The 19,116-nt window shown below is 38.8% G+C and overlaps 1 protein-coding gene across 1 annotated transcript in view; it reads left to right on the top strand.

Moving 5' to 3' along the window:
- MSRA (methionine sulfoxide reductase A) overlaps positions 1 to 19,116 on the top strand; it is a 283,999-nt gene that overhangs the window by 89,911 nt on the left and 174,972 nt on the right. The gene's annotated exons all lie outside the window — the stretch shown is intronic.

Below are 19,116 nucleotides of genomic sequence, written 5' to 3'. Positions count from 1 at the left end.
TAGTGCTTAGCTGTGATTATTTCCTGTTTCAGGTTTCTTTACTGCTGACTGTAATGAAGTTGTGGTCTTGTCAGCACAGGTAGCTTAGACCCTGACACACACATACTCAGTTTCCTTCTCTGCTGCTGTCTGCTTTTGTAGCCAGGGATATGTCAGGTCACTCCTAATTCTGTCCTTCTGAGGGCTGTGAGAATAAATTTGTTAAAAACTGTGAAGTATGAGATTCTGTGGAGGCTTTCAAAGTAAGTGAGACAAATTGGCAGGGTGCATTTTAAATTTTTCTCCTTGAATGCCTGCTTATGTGAGTTTTGGAATTGTTTTTCTTAAACAGTTATAGCAGGGAAATTCAATCAACTGAACATTTGTAGAAAGCAAATTCAAAAGTGAAGTGAACATGGTAAAAGCAAATTAATTTCAAAATGTGAATAATTTTCATTAGAAAATGCTTTCACATTATCGCCAGTAAGTATTCATTCAACTCTACATTGGAAGTATTAAGATGATAATTTTTTGTTTCACTTTGGGGAAAGTGGTGAAATTTGAACAAAAAAAGAAAAAAAGAATAGTATATACATAATAAGTGTTATCAAAATTAAAGGTTCCTGTGCTTTCTTTGAGCCATCCACTTGACCATCCTATTTCTGGATGAACCACTTCAGAGGTCCTAATCCCACAGAGGACACTACTGCCCTCATAATTGTGTTATTATCTCACATTAGCCAACTTGGTAAATGATTAGCTATATGTACATATTTTAATATTCTACACATAACTTAGGTTTCCAATTTTCAAATATCAAATAAAGTCCAGCAGTAACCTTAATAAAGACAGCAATTATGTTTTCAGTATTCCCTCACTGCTTGTTAAATTTGGTCTAGAGTGTTTTGTGGATCCGGAGCAACAAACAGTATCTTAGTTTGAAAGATATTACAAAGTGTTGAGAAAAACATAATTATTGGTATTGGAAATGTTCAAGGTTTTAATGTGAGAATGTGAGAGAAACTTAATTGTAGTTTTTTTCAACTGAATAACTTGGTATTTTGGAGCTCTGATAATGTCTTATAGAGCCTTTTTTCTGTTAGTGTTACCAATGAGTCTTCAATAGTCAGAAGCAGGCAAAAGTTGTCATCTGAATTTGGCAGCATTTCAACCCTATTCCATCTACATTTGTACAAAGACAAAGATTACTTCTCAAAATTAGGCACTGTAACTTCCAGGCTCAGGTCTTTCTGCAAATTGCTTGATGTAAAATTTTGCAAATGGCTCTATTTGTGACTGCTTTTAGCTTCTTGGAAAGCTACTTGAACCTCATCATATCTATTTACTGTGGCAGTCTTAAACAGCAGTGCTCAGATCCCTCCAGTGTAACATCTGAAAAACCTCCACAACCTTTTAAGCCTTGAGGCAACATCTATACTAGTGAACTAAGCAGAGCCATGGCCCGTTGATTGAGTTTGAGGCCAGTAGGGTGGTTTGGCCACCTTCATGCTATTAAACTTTCTTATCTTCCAAAACATCACAGGCACATTCAGCTGCCTGCCAGGAATATACCTTGACTTGCTCTAACTCCTGAACCTTGCTGGGAATTGCCTAGGAGAGTGCTAGAGAAGGATCATCGTGAAACTGTACCAAAGACCATGTAACTGGGTAGAGCTTTGTGTCCAGCCCATGTGCCTCTGCCACTCTTGGTTTGTTATTACAAGCAAAGCCTGAAGAGTTTATAATCTCATGTCAGTTCTTACTGTCCAGGAGCATTCATGAAAAAGCATCATGCAGGGGAATCGCCTGGTGTTTGGGTTGGCACTCAGGACAAAAGCCCAAACCCAGTGTGGTCACACAGACTGAATAACTGGCACAGATTTGTAGGTGACCAAGAAGCAGGTTCTTCAAGTTAGGTGATTGAATGTGCACCAACTCTTTTACAATCTAATTATTTTTCTTGACTAATAGTTGAAATAATACACAGGAGTCAGATTTTTGATAGATCTTACAGTATTAAGTGCTGAGCTCATCTGAAAATCTGCCATCAGTTCAATGGGAGCTATTGAATAATTCTGAAAAACTCTCCTTGATTATGTAGTGCCATAAACTGCAGATGGTCATAATATGGGAGGCAAGAAAAAAACAGTGCAAAATTGGAGTCACATTTGCAACACTATTTCAGCAATATAAAGATAAAAATACTGTAGGACTGCTGTAGTTTTCTGCAAATGAGGCATTATAAACTCAGGATACTTGATGTTATATTTACTTCTGGCAAATCAAGACACATTAAAGTACTAAAACCATCATTATGTTTTGTCATTTTATGAAGGGAAAAAATGTTTAAAAAATCCATATCCATCCTATCTACCAAAATCTGCTCTGTCTACCATGAAATCACAAACATTAGCATGTATTACTCATAAAATCGTATGAGTAGTGACTGGCAAAATTATAATGCAGAATTTCTCAGCAGTTCTCTTTTATTTCATGGTTTAATCAAGGAGGGAATACTGTGGGCAGCCAGTGAAGTAGAAGATACACAGATATGGGACATTGCAGAAGCAGTAAGAGCTAAGCAAACTCATTTAGGAAGGAAGGGATGCAAAGCAGGCAATATTCCCACATCTCTCATTCATTCCAACCTGTAAAATCATTAAATATGAGTGAGTTGTAAAGGAGTGATAGTGGTTTCCATGCGTGGTATGTCATACTGTACCATGTAGCACAAGCCTGACCTGAGCTAAGGATCAGAGCTTGAGGTGGTTTATATGTGACGCAGCAATAATGGATAAATTCATTACACCCCAATTTATTCCATTACAATGTAAGCCCAATGTCAGTTAGTTTCAGTGTATAATAGATCTGAAGATTCAAATACTGTTATTAAGATTGTTCAGAGCAAATGAAGACTGGAAAGGATTCTGTGTTTCTAAAAGATGTACTTTAATAATTAGAGTTAATTAGTTAAAGGAGGAAATTTTTAGAAAATTGATTCTGTATTCAAAGGAATGTGTCGTGTATTTGGGTAACATATATTTTATATTTCTTGATTGGAAGAAAGATTCAATTAATGTTAGGTAGGGAGAGTGGGTTCACTGTTAATTCTGGAATTGAGTCTGCTAACAGGATAAATATTGGGGTGCAACTAACGCTGCCATAATAACACAGTCTGCCCTGACTGTGCTTGATGTGTTTGGTTTTTTCCTCACAGGAGTAACATTCTTTGGAAATACAAGATTCCTTAGAAAAATTATATTGAAATTAGGTTTTACAGTGGATATGACAAATCACTCTTTTGCAAATAGTAAAAAATGTTAGATGCATTTGGCTGAAATTCAGATGTTAGCAGTATAAGTGTTGCTATCTCAACTAGTCACCACTGGCTCTGTAACAGTCATGGGGGAGATGAATATCCTCAAGGTCTGATTTGAATATTTTAGATGACTGCTGTAGGATGTGATGAATCATGTTAGAATTACCAGCCTATGTCACTACATCTTTATTTGTTTATATCTCTTGCTATAATGCGTTAAAATGTTCATTTTGATGATTTTCAGAGTAAATTCTAGCTTTCAGCTGAAATTTGTTGGGATTTGTAGGGCTATTCATAGAAACTTCAGCATAAAGAAGCTAACCAGCGTAAAGAAGCTAACTTTAGCATAAAGGAGCTAAAATCTCCCATGTTTTTTCATCCACAGTCAACAGAAAGACAGAAAGTGGGAGAGAACTTCATTCAGAAGGCAGTTCAAAGCTGAAACCTAATTTTAGGTTATCGGTTGCTCTCTTCAATGCCCTATGTCCCTGTCGATCATATAGAAGAATTTAGTGTTTAATGTTGGGGAATATATCACTTATGCCTGCCCAAATAACCACCACGTCCAGTTTCTATCTTTTCAAAGGGAGAAATCCTTTCTTGGCATCTCTCAAACAGGAGGTTGAACTTGCCATGCCTGCCTCGGGTCCACTGAGCAGCGGCACAGAGCAAACTGTTTCTGCTCCCTCCTCGCTGGCTGCAGGGTGCTCTGGGCCGCCCACATTCCCCCCCCCCCCACAGGGGTAGGATCTTCCCCTCTTTGGTTCGTCTTGTTCTTTGGGCATTTCAGGGAGCAGCCTGTTCCTCCTGATGCTCTCTTGTCTATGGCAGATGCCTCTTATAATAAAGTCAGCTATGCTGATCATACTCCCAATTGCCCTGTAAGCATAAATCTTCCCAGGCCTAAAGCATGATACAGCAGTGCCAGTAAAGAAATATTAGTGTTTTCAGTGGTGCTTAGAAACAAACCTCTAGCTGTACTGCTGTTGGAGTTAGTAATAATACCCTCCTTGGTTAGTATTTTGATATAGTCTATAATTCTCTTTAATTTTAGTATTAACATAGGTTACTAATAATTAACTATATGGACAAAATCCAGTAAACTTTTCTACAACTCTGCTGATGTATTTACATGTGTAATATCCTTTCTAATCAAGCACTCTTTTTTTCTATAGCTTTGTCAGTCTGCATCCTTCCTCATCCACTCTGCCTCCTTCTTTCACAGCTCTGAGACATGACCCCTGCTATTCTGTTTCTGGATTTCCTCTAAGGTTTCAGTACCAATTACATCTAATTGTTCTAGATTTTGTAATTGTTTAGTGGTGTGTGTAATGCTCACAAAGGCCAGGTAAAGGCCACTAAGCATGTGTTCATTCTTCAAACTGCTGTCTTCACTCTTCAAACTGCTGTCTTCACTCTACAAATGATATTTTAGTAAAGTTCTATATATAACCTGCTTATTAGCAAGTTTTTTGAGAACGTCTAAAGGCTGTACTTTGTCCATCTACTTAAGGTTCCCATATTAGACAATGCAGTACCATTAACAGACCAGAAAGGATGATTGAGGACCCCAGATGGAGGCACCTCAGTCTTTCCATTACCTGAAAGGAAGCTTTATCATCTTTGTCAAGCAATTCAGTATGATAAATGTAGATATTCTTGATGTGAGACTTTACAAATCACTACCAGAATGCCTAGTTTTTTCTGGGTAAAGAAATCCAGATAACTCGTAACTGTGCACATATAGCCAATGACATTCTTACCTACAGTGAATAAAGTATGTGGTGTGTTGAGGGTGACAGTCTTCTTGTTCCACTATCCTGTCTTTATCCTGGCTTCATCTACCTCAAAAGTCAATGCTGGACAGCCTACATGTAGGATAATTCTTCCGAGCCTCTGAGTTGATTTCAGAAGTGAATAAAGCCTGCTCAGCAAGGCAGAATCAAATTCACTTTGTTTCCATTACTTACAGCTAATCCACTTTCTCTGCTTTGACTACAGCCTTGCTCAGGAGATCTCTCCAATGGCAATCACTAGACAAACAAGTTTCTTTGTGCAGGTATCTAACATAAGTCTTTATGTTAGATGCTCTTATCTAATGCTTCTTGAGGGTTTAAGTCCACTTAGCCTGAGTGTAGCTTTGAGATGGCAGTCCTCTGGGAATGGCTGAAGAAACTTTAAAAATGAAACTTCGGCCTCTCAGAGGGCAAATTCCAAAGCAGAGATACTTAAAGATGCAGTGTAACTAACGTTAAGATGCCATGTAGACAGCAAGCAAGGCTGCAACCAAGATAACAACAGTTCAGTGCCTAACCCTGCCGACCTTATGAGAACTGTGTGCATTATGTTTAAGTTTTCTGAATGGCAAATGCATCTTCATTCATTTCAAATCCTCTTGCATCTCATTAGCAATGACTGGTGCACTTGAGAAGGTACAAAATACAAACCGGAAGTTTACTGTGAAGCATCTATTCATGATGGATCTTTTCACTGTGGATATGGTTTCTTAGAGGTCAATGGCTAGTTTGGTGTTCAATGGTCACTAGCTTCAGTAATGAAACATCGTTTGAGCCAGGAATTACGTATTTGACATAAAATAAAAGTGAAAAAAAAAAAGTTAAGTAGAAATATTTTATGATGTATTTCTATACACTAAGAAATAATATCAGCCTTAAACTGCAGTAGCTGTTCAAGACGAAGTTGTAGCAACTTTTTGAAATTGGGGTAACTATTTCCTATTTCACTTTAAAAATTGTCCTCTTTAGAATCCCTTCCCCATCCACTCCAGATACAATGAAAGAAACAATATCATTATGTTATTTCACAAAAAGTACAAGCACTTTGCATAAAACATGTATAAGGCTGAGGTACATTTCTGAAGCTTTGAATAGGATGCATCCATCCTTTTAAGGAGGTAATTAATTGATGGCTGTGCTCCTTGAGGTGAGTTGACCCTGGCTCGATGCCGGGTACCCACCAATGCCGCTCTATCACTGTCCTCCTCAGCTGGACAAGGGAGAAAAAATATAATGAAAAGCTCATGGGTCGGGCTGCAGTTCTTCATGAGCTGCTCCAATGTGGATCTCCTACAGGATCACAAGTCTTGTCAGCAAACCTGCTCCAGTGTGGTCTCCTCTCTCTATGGCACCACAGGTCCTGCCAGGAGCCTGTGCAGGCTTCCCATGGGGTCACATCCTCCTTCGGGCATCCCCCTGCTAGGCGTGGGGTCCTCCATGGGCTGCAGGGGGATATCTGCTCCACCATGGACCTCCATGGGCTGCAGCGGCGCAGCCTGTCTCACCATGGGCTGCACCAAGGGGTTCAGGGGAATCTGCTCTGGCACATGGATCACCTCCTCCCCTCCGTCTGCACTGTCCTGGGTGTCTGCAGAGCTGCTGCTCTCACATATTCTCACTACTCTCTCCAGCTGAAGTTGCTGGGTTTTGTTATTTCCCCCAATAAAATGCTTTATAACTCCATTCTTATCTTTATTTTTTCTATCAGATTATGAGCTGCTTTGAGTAAAAAAATCCCAATTCCCTTTCTTTGAAAAAGAAAAACCAGTTGGATGAACCTTGGCATTCCCTGATCCTGTCTTTGCTGTGCCGACGGGGGATATTACCAGAAAAAGGCTGATGTTCTCTTGAAACAGATTGCAAGGGGAGGCCTGGACCCGTCAAGCTTAGCTGAGCATTAGGTCTGGTCATTTATCACTGTCAGATGGGCGAGGGGAGGAAGAAGCACTGGACCGTTCCTGCTCATCTGCTGACTGACAGCTGACTGAAGCCTAATGCAACCTCCAGGCAGATAATCTGCCATCAAGGGGGAACATGTCGGAGAGAGATACCCTATCACAGGCTGCACGCTGCTTCTTGCTCAAAGCTACTGACATCTTCACAAGGCAAAAAGAAATGTCAGTTGTGCTTTAAGGAACTGCAGTGTATTGTAATGCTTCGCTAAAACTGTGCTGTACCTCATTTCCATGGCTTCGTGTAGATCCATTTTTTAAGAACAGATTAATGGCGTAGTGGAGACATGCAGTCAAGCACAGAAATGATAATATGGTGACAATGTTCAGATGAGAAAAAGCACTGTTTGTTTCACCTATCAGTTTAATTCACAGGGCTTCAGATATGCTGCAAAGCAGCGTAATTATTTAAAAATAGCAAATCCCTCCCTGCCAAGTATAGGCCTCTGAGTAAGCCTACATATTTAAGGAATGTGAAAAATATCTTGTGAGAGAAAAATCAAATTAAAGCAAGAAATATCTAATAAGTAAAGATTAATACTATTTCCTGCAATGTTTTGTGTAACAGATAGTTCCTTTAGGTGCTAATTTAGAGCAAGGTAGGCTCCCAAACTGGTGCAAGACTATCCTGTTTTCAAAAATTCTTGCTTTACCACTTGATGAGAAATTCTGCATCTTTAATTTTGTCAATCTTAAACTCAAAACTTACTGTTTTTAATTTGCTATTATTTTTATTAACAGTATCTAATTTTGCTATTCATTACAAATCATATGCATTAACTTAACTGTGGAACATTTTAATTGAGCTCTGCTGGAGATTTTCCAATAAATTAACATTACATACTTTAAACAGATGTCTGAATTAGACATTGTTATAAGACATTGTAATTAATAGAAGTATTACTCAAATTAAAATCTCAGGGCCTTAGAAAAATTAAATTGTAGGTGATGGAGTGATGTCAAGTCATTAATAGAGAGTGACTGTTGAATTCCCTCCACTGCATTTTATTAGCCCAATAAACACCCTTTTCCAAGTAGCTGGAAAGGGAGTTGGGCACACTCTTTGGTATAAGGGACATGGAACCAAGACATGTTTTACCAGTGGTATCGTGAAGTTCTTTAACCTGTCATTGTGTTATTTGTATAATATGTGTAATAATACCTTTCTGGGATGTTATAAAGTTTTAATATCATGTGTCAGATTTTTTGGCATACAGAAATGACAATAGGGCGGTTGTTCTGGCTTGGATCTTCAAAATTTTTTTTTTTTTTTTTTAATTGTTGTGGAGAACAAATACAAAGCTGGTATAAAACAGAACATTTGTGGAAAGAAGAATCCTTTCTTCAACAAAGGAAGTTTCAATGAGTATACAGAGATACTTTCAGTGAAGTATCAACAAGTAAACAGAGAAAAGTATGAGAGTGACTTTTCTTTAGTATTGCTTCTCTAAGTGAATGAAAGCAGTCTGGTTGGAATTAATTTGACCCAATATAGCTATCTTTATCTGAGCTAACCACTACAGAATCCTTCATATTGATTTGGAAAAACAGTCACTTGTGGGATAAGATTCATCTCTTCTGTGTGTGGATGCTTAAAAGCAGGTTCGGTGCTTAATACTCATATTTTCCCCCATTAGTCCAGGTGCTTCGCGTGAGAGGAAGCTTTCCTGGGTCAAGGTCTTCTATATTGTATTTCAGAAAAAAACAAAGAAATTGCATATAGAGCAATCTCATCACCTTGAATGGCATGTTTCACTGCAATAGTAAAATACTGTTATATTAGTGTCCTGGGTTCAGCTATAGCAGAGTCATTTTTCTCCTTCTTAGTAGCTGGTGCAGTGCTGTGTTTTTTAACTTTCAGCCTGGGAACAACGCTGATAACACCGATGTTTTTAGTTGTTGCTAAGTAATGTTTATTCCGACCAAGGACTTTCTCAGTCTCATGCTTTGCCAGGGAGGAGGGGAAGCCAGGAGGAAACAGAGACAGGACACCTGACCCAAACTAGCCAAAGGGATATTCCATACCACAGCACGTCATGCCCAGTATATAAACTGGGGGGAGTTACCCAGAAGGCCAGATCACTGCTCGGGTCGGGCTGGGTGTTGGTCGGTGGGTGGTGAGCAATTGTATCCTCTCCCCTTGTTATTTCCCTTATCATTATTATCATTGGTGGTAGCAGTAGTGGTTTTGTATTTTACCTTAGTTACTGGACTGCTCTTATCTCAACCCATGGGAGTTACATTCTTTTGATTCTCCTCCCCATCCCTCCGGGAGCGGGGGGAGGAAGAAGGGGGGGAGTGAGCGAGCAGCTGTGTGGTTCTGAGTTACTGGCTGGGCTCAAACCACGACAGTTAGTCAAAGAAGCCAAGACAGGAGAAGCAGTGTTTCTATATGAGTTGCTCTGCAGGAAAAGAAATGTTTGAGTTAGGTCTCTGTGTTTGTAATTAAAGGCTTGTAAAACCACTGCTCTACTATTTATCTTATAAATTCATGGCCAGCCATAAGTTTCAAAGAGATTTTCCCACTTTGAACATGTATGTAAATATCCAGCAAAAATTATCATAAGTCTAACTTTGAGAAGCTATGAACATAAAAAAAATCAGTAACAGCTCATCAGTGTTAAGATACCCAGTTTCAATTGGCACAAGACTGAACTGCTCTCAGGCTAAGCCCTCAGAAAGTGAGCATCCTAAATCAAAAGTCGTATTTAGAAGGTTATTTATATAGATATTAATGTGTGAAAGGAGATTATAAAAAAGCATCCTACTCAAAAGCAGTTTGGGAGATTTTGCTATTGGGTCTGCACTGTTTTTGTCTACCTAGCTTTTCTTTGCACAGGCTAGCCTGGAATTTGGTGTTTATGTTGCTGATTCATAGGCAAGGAGATTTTGCACCAAGTAGTGCCAGAAAGCATACCCACAGAGATGATATCCCCAGCAGCAGTCTCTGTAAGAGAAGATGAGGGTATGTGGGTTTCCAGAGTCTGGCTATTATAAGAATATTTCTCCTGTGAATCTATTACCCTTCCCTCAGGCTGTGGTCCCTGCCCTTTTAGACAGTTGGGTTTTTTCCCCTTTTTTGCCTGAAGAAAGATGAGGGTGCAAGCTCTTCTTCTGTAATAAGAAACCAGTAGTATTCCTGGAGCTACTTTGCATCTCTCTGTGCTTCATTGCAGAATTTCTGCCTAGAGCTTTGTGCTAGTTTTCATTTCTCATGGTGTACACATGATGTCCCAGTTGAGTTTCCAGTGCATGTTTTATTCATGTGCTTTTCACTTCTTCTTTGAGATCATTAATAAAGCCACTAAATAAACCCAGGCTTAACAATCTTCTTTGCCACACCCCACTGGACATCTCCCAACTCGGTTATACTGTGTTTATTATTGTCCTTTGTTCGGGGCTCTTGGTTTTCCAGCCTGTCTGGTAGTATTCTTGCCCAAGCTGGTTTAGATAAGGGTTTCAAGTGGGGTTTTGAATGGCATTGTCTCCAATTCTGAAATAAAGTCCAGTTGTATTTTTATCAGCTTCGTTCCATTCCCCAACTAATAATCCGATGCTGCTGACACTGCCTGGAAAACAGTAATGGTAGAGGCTGCATGGGTAGTTTGTGTTGTGTGGATAACTCAATACCACACTCTGTTCCAGGTTTAGGGCTTTTTCTCTACATTCAGGTGCGTTGCTGATCATTATAGGGGGTCAGAAAAAGATGTGCTGCTATATTCTCTCAAATGATGGCATGCTGACCTGTTCTTTTGCAGAAGGGGATAATTATCATAGAATCATAGAATCATAAAATGGTTTGGGTTGGAAGGGACCTCAAAGATCATCAAGTTCCAACCCCCTGCCGCAGGCAGAGAGACCTTTCACTAGACCAGGTTGCTCAAAACCCTATCCAGCCTGACCTTGATTATCATTCCAAATTATTCACCAGCTCTGCATTGGGTTCCACATAGTAAATGCAACACTATGTTTTATTAGTTTTATTTGTGTTACCACATAACGATACAGAACTGACAGACAGCTGAAATCTCTACAGTTCAGCATACCTGACTGAACATTCCATAGCAGACTAACTAGTGTCAGGCTTTTCTTGTATATTTTCGTAACTGGAAGAAGTTTAAGGAAGGAGTTAAGGAGGTAGCTCTGCTTTTATCCCTGCTGAATATAAGAGGAAGACTACATAAATTATGAGGAAATTTGTTAAGAAGTGTAAAGAGTGATGGCTGGCATCTCTAAATGATTAGAAATGGAACATGACATTCAGCTAGTGCATGGAAGAGGGTAGGCTCAGTCTGGAGAGCCTTGGAAGTAGACAAGCAACTCCTGCTTAGTGCAATAGCGAAGCAATTTGAAGAGGAGAGTGATGTTGTCGAACTGACGGACTAGAACAGTGTTCTTTGCAGCAGTATTCTTAGGGAATGTTAGTACTCCAGGGAGTCTTTCTCAAGTCTCAAAAGAAATCCTGTTTTAGCACTCCAGGTGGGAGATAATGCGAACCTAAACTAAAGGTTTATATGTACACATAGATGGTGGAGCCATATTGTAGAGTTATTAGGAAGATAAAATTTTGAGTATTTGAGCACTGTGTATCATGTTAGAAGATTTCTTGTTTAATTGTTAACTCTTGAATCTCAGTGTTCTCCATCTTTTAATCTCCCAACAGGCAGGTTAAAACGCCTGGGTTTGAAAAATGAAAAATGAGATTTTCATGTTATATCATAACTCCATGGGTTGGGTTTCTGGGAAGTGAAATGATTTGACAATCCCCAAAATACTACAAGAGTTGACTACCATATCTAGTATGTTTCTGTCTATGCTACCTGCTGAGCTGGGTGAACATTGTACTGATTAGTGGTCTACTACTGTGGCACAGCAACAAAACTGCTTGTGAGGTAGGCTCCCTTCCAGCAAGCATTCTAGGTTGAATTGTTATAGAATAATAGAATCTTTTAGGCTGGTGGTGTTATTTTCCTCTGCTCTTGTTTTCTTTGCTACCTTGATCATATGTTTAACTGTTTGATCTTGACCAAGATTTGTCTTGGTTCATAACCCATAATCTCTGTTGGTGTCAAGGCCATATTTTAATAAATATGTGTGTACACACAGGTACATATAACGCTCCCACTGAACAGATCATAAATCTCAGTGATATTACTGCAGGTGATATAAGTGTAATTTATCTGAGTTTGTCACTAGTTTCCCTATAATCAGTGCTTAGAAATTGACATTTTTAAATATGATTCATTTTATCCTGAAGAAAACATCTAAAATATGTGAGATGAATCACCATAGAAGTGTCTGGTTCTTTTGAGAGTACAGAAGGATCCAAGGCTGAATACTCAGATGTAAATATCAATTGTAGATGACTAAAGCCAGTGGCATGAATCCCAATTTAAGCATATTTAATTTAATTTCCATGTGTCTACTCCAAAATTCAATAGATGAACACCTGGCCTATAGAATCGGAAAATATATCAAGGAGCACATGTGGGTACAGTCAGGTTGTGAGCACTCTTACTTATCTAGGTCTCACGTACTTTCTGTATGTGGAAGTCACATAGTCACAGAATCGTAAAATCCTTTAGATTGGAAAAGACCTGTAAGATAATCGAGTCCAACCATTAACCCAATACTGCCAAGCCCACCACTAAGCTGTGTCCAAGTACCACATATACATGTCTTTTAAATACCTCCATGGATGAGTGACTCTACCACTGCCCTAGGCAGCTTGTTCCAGTGGTTGACAACGCTTTCCATGAAGAAACGTTTCCTAATATCCAACCTAAACCTACCCTGGTGCAACTTCAGGCCATTTCCTCTTGTCCTATCGCTTGTTGCTTGGGAGAGGTACGTTAACCCCCACCTCACTACCACCTCCTGTCAGGTAGCTGTGATAAGGTGTCCCCTAAACCTCCTTTTCATCAGGCTAAACAACCACGGTTGCTTCAGCCGCTCAGTGGTACATGGCTTTGTGTCCATTAAAGCAATAATACTGTTATGGTAGTTTCTAGGATACTTTCCTCTGGTTATACCTTAAATATATCCCTGATCCTCCTATTTTACTCCCACCCCCCACCATCCTGTAGCCTGACTTCCCTTTTGCACATGCAGTCTCCTCTGACTTTGCAGCCCATGTACCCGTTCACGCTGCACAGCCTGCTTCCCTTGTGGTCCATAGCTGCGAGACAGGTTGCTGCCTATCAGCACAGTCACAGCCACAGGCACAGCTGTTCAGCCACTAATCTGCAAACCCCGGTAGATTGGAAATTTCAAAGTAGCTATTTCTCCTGCTCTGCATCTCCACTGCCTTCTTCTAAGAAATGACTTCATTTTCCTTTTCAGTAACTAATTTTCCTGTCATTCCTCTCTCTTGGTACATTTCCCAGTAAGAACTGCAGAAAAAAAATCAGTGTGCGATAATCTCGCCTTTGTTCATTAAACAGAACCTATGTTTTTTGAGGATTCCATGTGTTTTGGAGTCTGAACTGACACACTATGCTAGGACGCATCACATTTTGTAGCATCAATCAGTTTCTGTGTAGTAATCTGTTTGATAGAATGGATGCAGCAGAACACACTGTGTCACATTGTGAGACATCATCTCCAGCATACATTACAAAACTGTTTTCAGCTACCACTCTCTTTCCTGACCTATTTTAGTAAGCGAAGCTATTTATTTTTTCAAGAAAATTTGTAATTAATGTTTTCCATGGAATGATACCATGTTTTGTTAATAATAGCTGGGAACCACCATGTGAGAACGATAACACAATACTACAAATAGTTGTAGGCAGTAAATTACTGTTACGTAGTTGACCTCTCTTTTTAATTGGTAATGAGTTGACAGCTGATCTCTAATCACTGATGGAGGATGGAACTAGAGAAATGGGAGGTGAAAGAGACCCACTAGATCACGTACACCATCTCTGCCAATGCTGAGAAACAAAATGACGTGTCAGAGTTGGAAACAGAAATGACTGGGTTTGGGGAGCAATGTCCCTGTGCCGAAAATATCCTTTGGGAGACAAAGGGATTTGAAACATAACACTTTGGGTTTCATCTGATACGACATTAGATTTGCTTATTACACAGGAGCTTGCAGAACTGACAGTTCTGCTCATTGAACTAGACCTGAAAATAAAGAAGAGCTTCTATTTCATCACCAGCTATGAAGAATTTGTGGACAAAATTCTGCCATAAATTGCACGTCTAATAAAACCACTATTAGCTCCACAGTGGCCTGAAGTAGAGCAGCCCTCTCCCTGTTGTGCCTCTCTAGTCCTGAGAGAGCATGCCCTGGTGAAGCTATGCTTTCATGGATTTTTCCATTGAGTAGCTTTTTGAAATCCTAAAAATGATGAAGAGAGGCTCCACTTTCAGGGACAGGGATGAATGGTTGGGTTTAGACAGTTCAGGTTGGAAACGAGGGGATTTAGGTAATTAGGTAATTCCTATTCCTTTGGCAGCGCTACCTGCAAACTTTCTCTTTGACGGCCAGGCTTCCCCTCTGTCCTTCCCAGATCATTGTGCAAACATCTCAAAAGCATTTTTTGAGATCCAGGAGGTCTTGGGAGAAGGGACAGATATTAATAAGGGGAAAGATTTCCCCTCTCTTGGAAGAAATAAGGATCTGGTTCAATAATAATGACTGGAACAATCCTATCCTTGTACAATTTCTAAAATCCTCACATATGACATAATTTGATTCATGCATAATTCCTTTGCAAGGAAGTCCAACGTAAACGTCCTGACTCAATGGGAGGGTCTCCCTTACCCTTTTCACCTTCGGTGAACCATTTTAGCTTGATTCTACTTTGATTTTCCTTTACACATTCCATTAGACATGATCTATTGACCAAGTTGGAGACTAAGACTGGATCCAGCCACACCTATGCTCCATCAGGAGTTTAGAAAGCAAGGGGGTGTATTCTGAACCTCATGACTCAAAGGGAGGGTCTCCCTTACTCTTTGTGCTTTTGGTCTCTGTATCAATCATCTGTAGCTCGATTTTACCTCGATTTTCCTTTATATGCTTTATCCATGTAATAAATAGTAGAATGAACTTTGCCATTGAATTTTGTTAAATTGTACCTTTATAAATCGTATTAAAACTACTCTTGCTAATACCCTTGACAGTCATTCTTCAAGTGACCCTAAACCACTCATTTAACGACAGGCATACGCATTAGATACTATATTAGAGAACTATTTCTTTTTTTTAAGGAAATATCTTCTGGGCTATGAAATAGGTAGATGGTGAAAAGTTTTGCATTTATGCTTTTGTGTGAAAGAACTATCAGGCTTACTCTTAGAATAACTGACAAAGCAATCCAAATAACTGTTTTGATCAAACTATCAGCCATGCCTACTGAGAATGATAGGACAAAAAAAGAAAGGTTCTGGCTCTGTGACAGCTAGGCTTTCAAACCAGAATTTAGTCAGATTGAGTTAAAATTGGATGAATCAATTGTTAAAAGATATATCAGAGATTTAGCAATTAAAAAAAATTATAATGATTGCTGTTAAAAATTTAAAAGGGGTAGAGTGAAAATAAAATTAAACCTTCTTAGGTTTAAAAAGTCAAGCCTCAAAGGTTTATATTTAGGTATATAAATGAATGACCTGTTTTTCAAAAGTACTGGCTAGTTGTGGCTTTCAGTGAAGTTAATAATAGAAACTCTGGAAGCCCAGAAGTTTTTAGAATTAGGTAATTTTCTCAGGTACCTCATTTTAGGCAGAAGTACAATAAAGCTCCATACTGAAATGGAGCTCTGTTTTGACGATATCGAGGAAGTTTTTTGCTTGGAAATGTGAATAACACAGCTTTTACTGTCTTTTAATTCCACAGGCCTGGTAGCCTAATGGAATTGTTCATACATGTTATAGTAGAGTTTGTTTACTGGTAATAAATGAAATGCTGCTTGTAGACTTCAACGGAGTAGTATAAGACTTCAATAGAGTACCGTAAAGGATATCGTTATTTGAAAAAAATGAACAGGTATTTGGTTTATCCTCTGTTGACATGTACTGCTTAACTTAAATGGTTAAATTAAAAAGAAAACATTTGTTTGGAAAATACTGGTAGGTAAGGCTGATTTTGCTTCCTTTGAGCTGAGTTTTCATGTGTCACCTGTGTTGAACTTTTACCCAAGGGCAGTCAACTCTTTATTTTTACTATTTAATTTTCTTTAGCTTAGGATTTCTTCTCTTTGATGACACATACAGACCTTTTACTCATTACATGTTAAATGGTAACACTGCACTGCCAAACTTACACCAATTTTTTCTGAATGCCACAGTCTTTCACTGGAAAAAAAATGAGATAATTTCTTGTTTACAGGACAGAAAAGAAACCCACTGGCCTTCAATTATGTACTGTATATTGATGGTGCACAGCAGCAAAAAGTGTTATATGAAAAAGCAGTGGGGGATGATCAGGCCTGATAGCCCCTGTATCTCACAGTGGGTTACCAATCATGCCATGAGGAGCTTTCTCTGAATGTCTTACTTCTCACAAAGCACTTCACTTGTCTTGTGCTGCAGGTTAGATTTGTTGCTACATTGGATTCCAGGCTACTGATAATTCTGTCTTCTCCTAAAGTAGTAAAACTTTCTCGGCCATCACAGGAGCAATGAACCTGATGTCTTCACATGGTAGCATTCATTCTACTGTGGTCTTTCTGGGGCATACAAACTCCAACACTGAAGTTAAATTTGGGCATTCACTGAATTTTAAAAAACAAGAACGTAGCAGCTGTGGGTTACAGTGAAATGCCATCAGTCTGTCTTCATGTTATGAGTTTTCAAATAGCGTCTGTCATCCTAGTTTTCATTATTTTGCTTTAGAGAGGTGGAGTTGTGACTGTGGATGACATGCTCCTCTCACAGCCAAAATTTAGGAGGCATTTAAATAACTTGCTTATTCAATGCTGAACATTTTCTTCACCCCTCTTTATTTAGATGAAAACAATCTTTTTCACACAGCCCTGGCTCTAAGTTTTATGCCCTTTATTGCTTCCAAAGCTTTGTTAGCATACTATATAAATATATTATTTAAATATTTTATAAACATTATATAAATATAATGTAAATATTATATGTACATGCCATACACAGCTAACACTTTGCAAAGGGAGTCGTGCTTTTCTGTTTCTTTGGTGCCCATCTTGCAACTCTTATGATACATATTATGACTTACATGCCATATTTGGAAATAATAACTACAGAGTTATTTTTAGAACTGTTTTACAAAATTCTTATATCTCCATGCCTGCTTTCTCTGTTACCTGTCTGGTATTTCCAGCCTCTCAGTGTTCTAGCTACATCGACAGTTGTTTGCTATAGCCAAAGGAGAAAAAACCTCCACCATAGTGCTGTGATGGAGAACGTAGGAAAAGGAGTCTGAGGCAAAACATAAAGGAGAAAGGGGTCATTCAGGCAGTAGCTGATTTGCTTTAGAAATTTCCTCCCTCACCCCATCATTGCTTATCACTCTTCCTTCTCCTCTCCCCATGTACCCATCATGTTTGTGCTGGTACGAGATGGAGTAGGCTCAGGCTAATCAGTTAATCAGCTATTTTCAATTCAATTCCTGTCTGTGCTTACCACAGAAAATTAACAGTCCTTGTGTATAAATATGACCCCTACTCCTGGATTAATTTGATTATGTGAGAATCTCAGTTTTCATTTAAAAATAATAACTTTCTGGCTGCTCTGATAAAACAAGTTTGGATTTGTAGTCTAAATATTCCTTAATGGTTTCAAAATCAAAAGGTAAATGTGAAGAACATATGAATCTCTTAATAACAAAAATTAAATATCCCCAAATCTTTACTCTGATTGCTTGAGATTGAACATTTTGAGACCAGAACATTTGCAATTTTCACTCAATGCTGGATCAGCATTCCCCGAAAGCCAGATCTTTCTTAAGCGGTTTAATTTGGGTCCACAAATAGAGAACTCATGTTCATTAATGACTATGGGTATCTTAAGCTAGAGTTTCCCTCGGATATCTTCACTTATGCAAAATGCCTTGTATAGACTTGCTGCACTGCTGATTTCATTCTTGGTATAACTTCCATTTCATCTGTTCTACTGCGAGAGACGATTTTGCCTATGAGTGACTGGCTGCCCTGCATTAGAGCAGTGCTTTGATTTTGCACATGTGAAAAAGAAGCACAAACTTCAGCCTCTAATCATTGCAAGTTTGGTTCTGTTAAAGGTCTGATAAGTGCTATAACTTTTGTGGCAGTGGCTTTATTAGGAATCTAACTTAACAGCAGTGAATTTTTATTTAACTGAACTTTAAATTTCCTCTGGGATTATGGCCCAGAGAACAGTAAATCTGTTTAGAGCCAAAGTCAGGCTGGTTTGAAAGGAAATATTTGTTTATAAAACTTTCTCATTGGAACATCTTCCATTGTTAAATTTATCTATTACAGGTGTGATACCACTGACATACATAGAACTGTGAAGATAAATGAAGTGTATGCTAATAAATTAAAATGTGCCAGAGAACAGGTCCAGGCACTGGAAGTTGATTGTCTATGTGGGTAAATTGCTAGGATATAGGATCTAACATTATTTCATCTAGGTTAATTAACACTCTCAAATAGTTTCTAGATGTGACTTGTTTATTTTAATAGTTTACTGGTACAGAAATAGCCTAATCTATGTGTGGACAGAACTTTACTTGAAGACAGTGAATCTTCAGCAAAGGGCAATCGTAGTACTATGTTAGAAACTCTTGAGGGATAGGCTGCAGAGACTGAATAATGCTGAAGAAAAATTGAGGACCTGTTTAGCAACTGTTGATTATCTTTCCATATATTATGCTGTTTCACAGATACAGAGGATCTGTGAAGGATTATTTCTATAAAAACCCCAAGAATCGAAGGAGAGCAGGCCAGGCACTGTACCAGTCTAAAGTGGACTTTGCCTGAAGCTAAAGTTGAACGTTAAGACCTCTGGGATATGTGCTGCTTTCAGCACATACTAGTTCTGTTCAGCAGGGAGCAAAGTATGTTGCAGGTATCTCTCAGGCTTAGTTTGAAAAATGGTAGAGAGCTTT

Source organism: Strigops habroptila, chromosome 6, assembly GCF_004027225.2.
Source record: "Strigops habroptila isolate Jane chromosome 6, bStrHab1.2.pri, whole genome shotgun sequence".
Taxonomy (NCBI): Eukaryota; Metazoa; Chordata; class Aves; order Psittaciformes; family Psittacidae; genus Strigops; species Strigops habroptila.
This window is presented reverse-complemented; position numbering and strand designations above follow the sequence as displayed.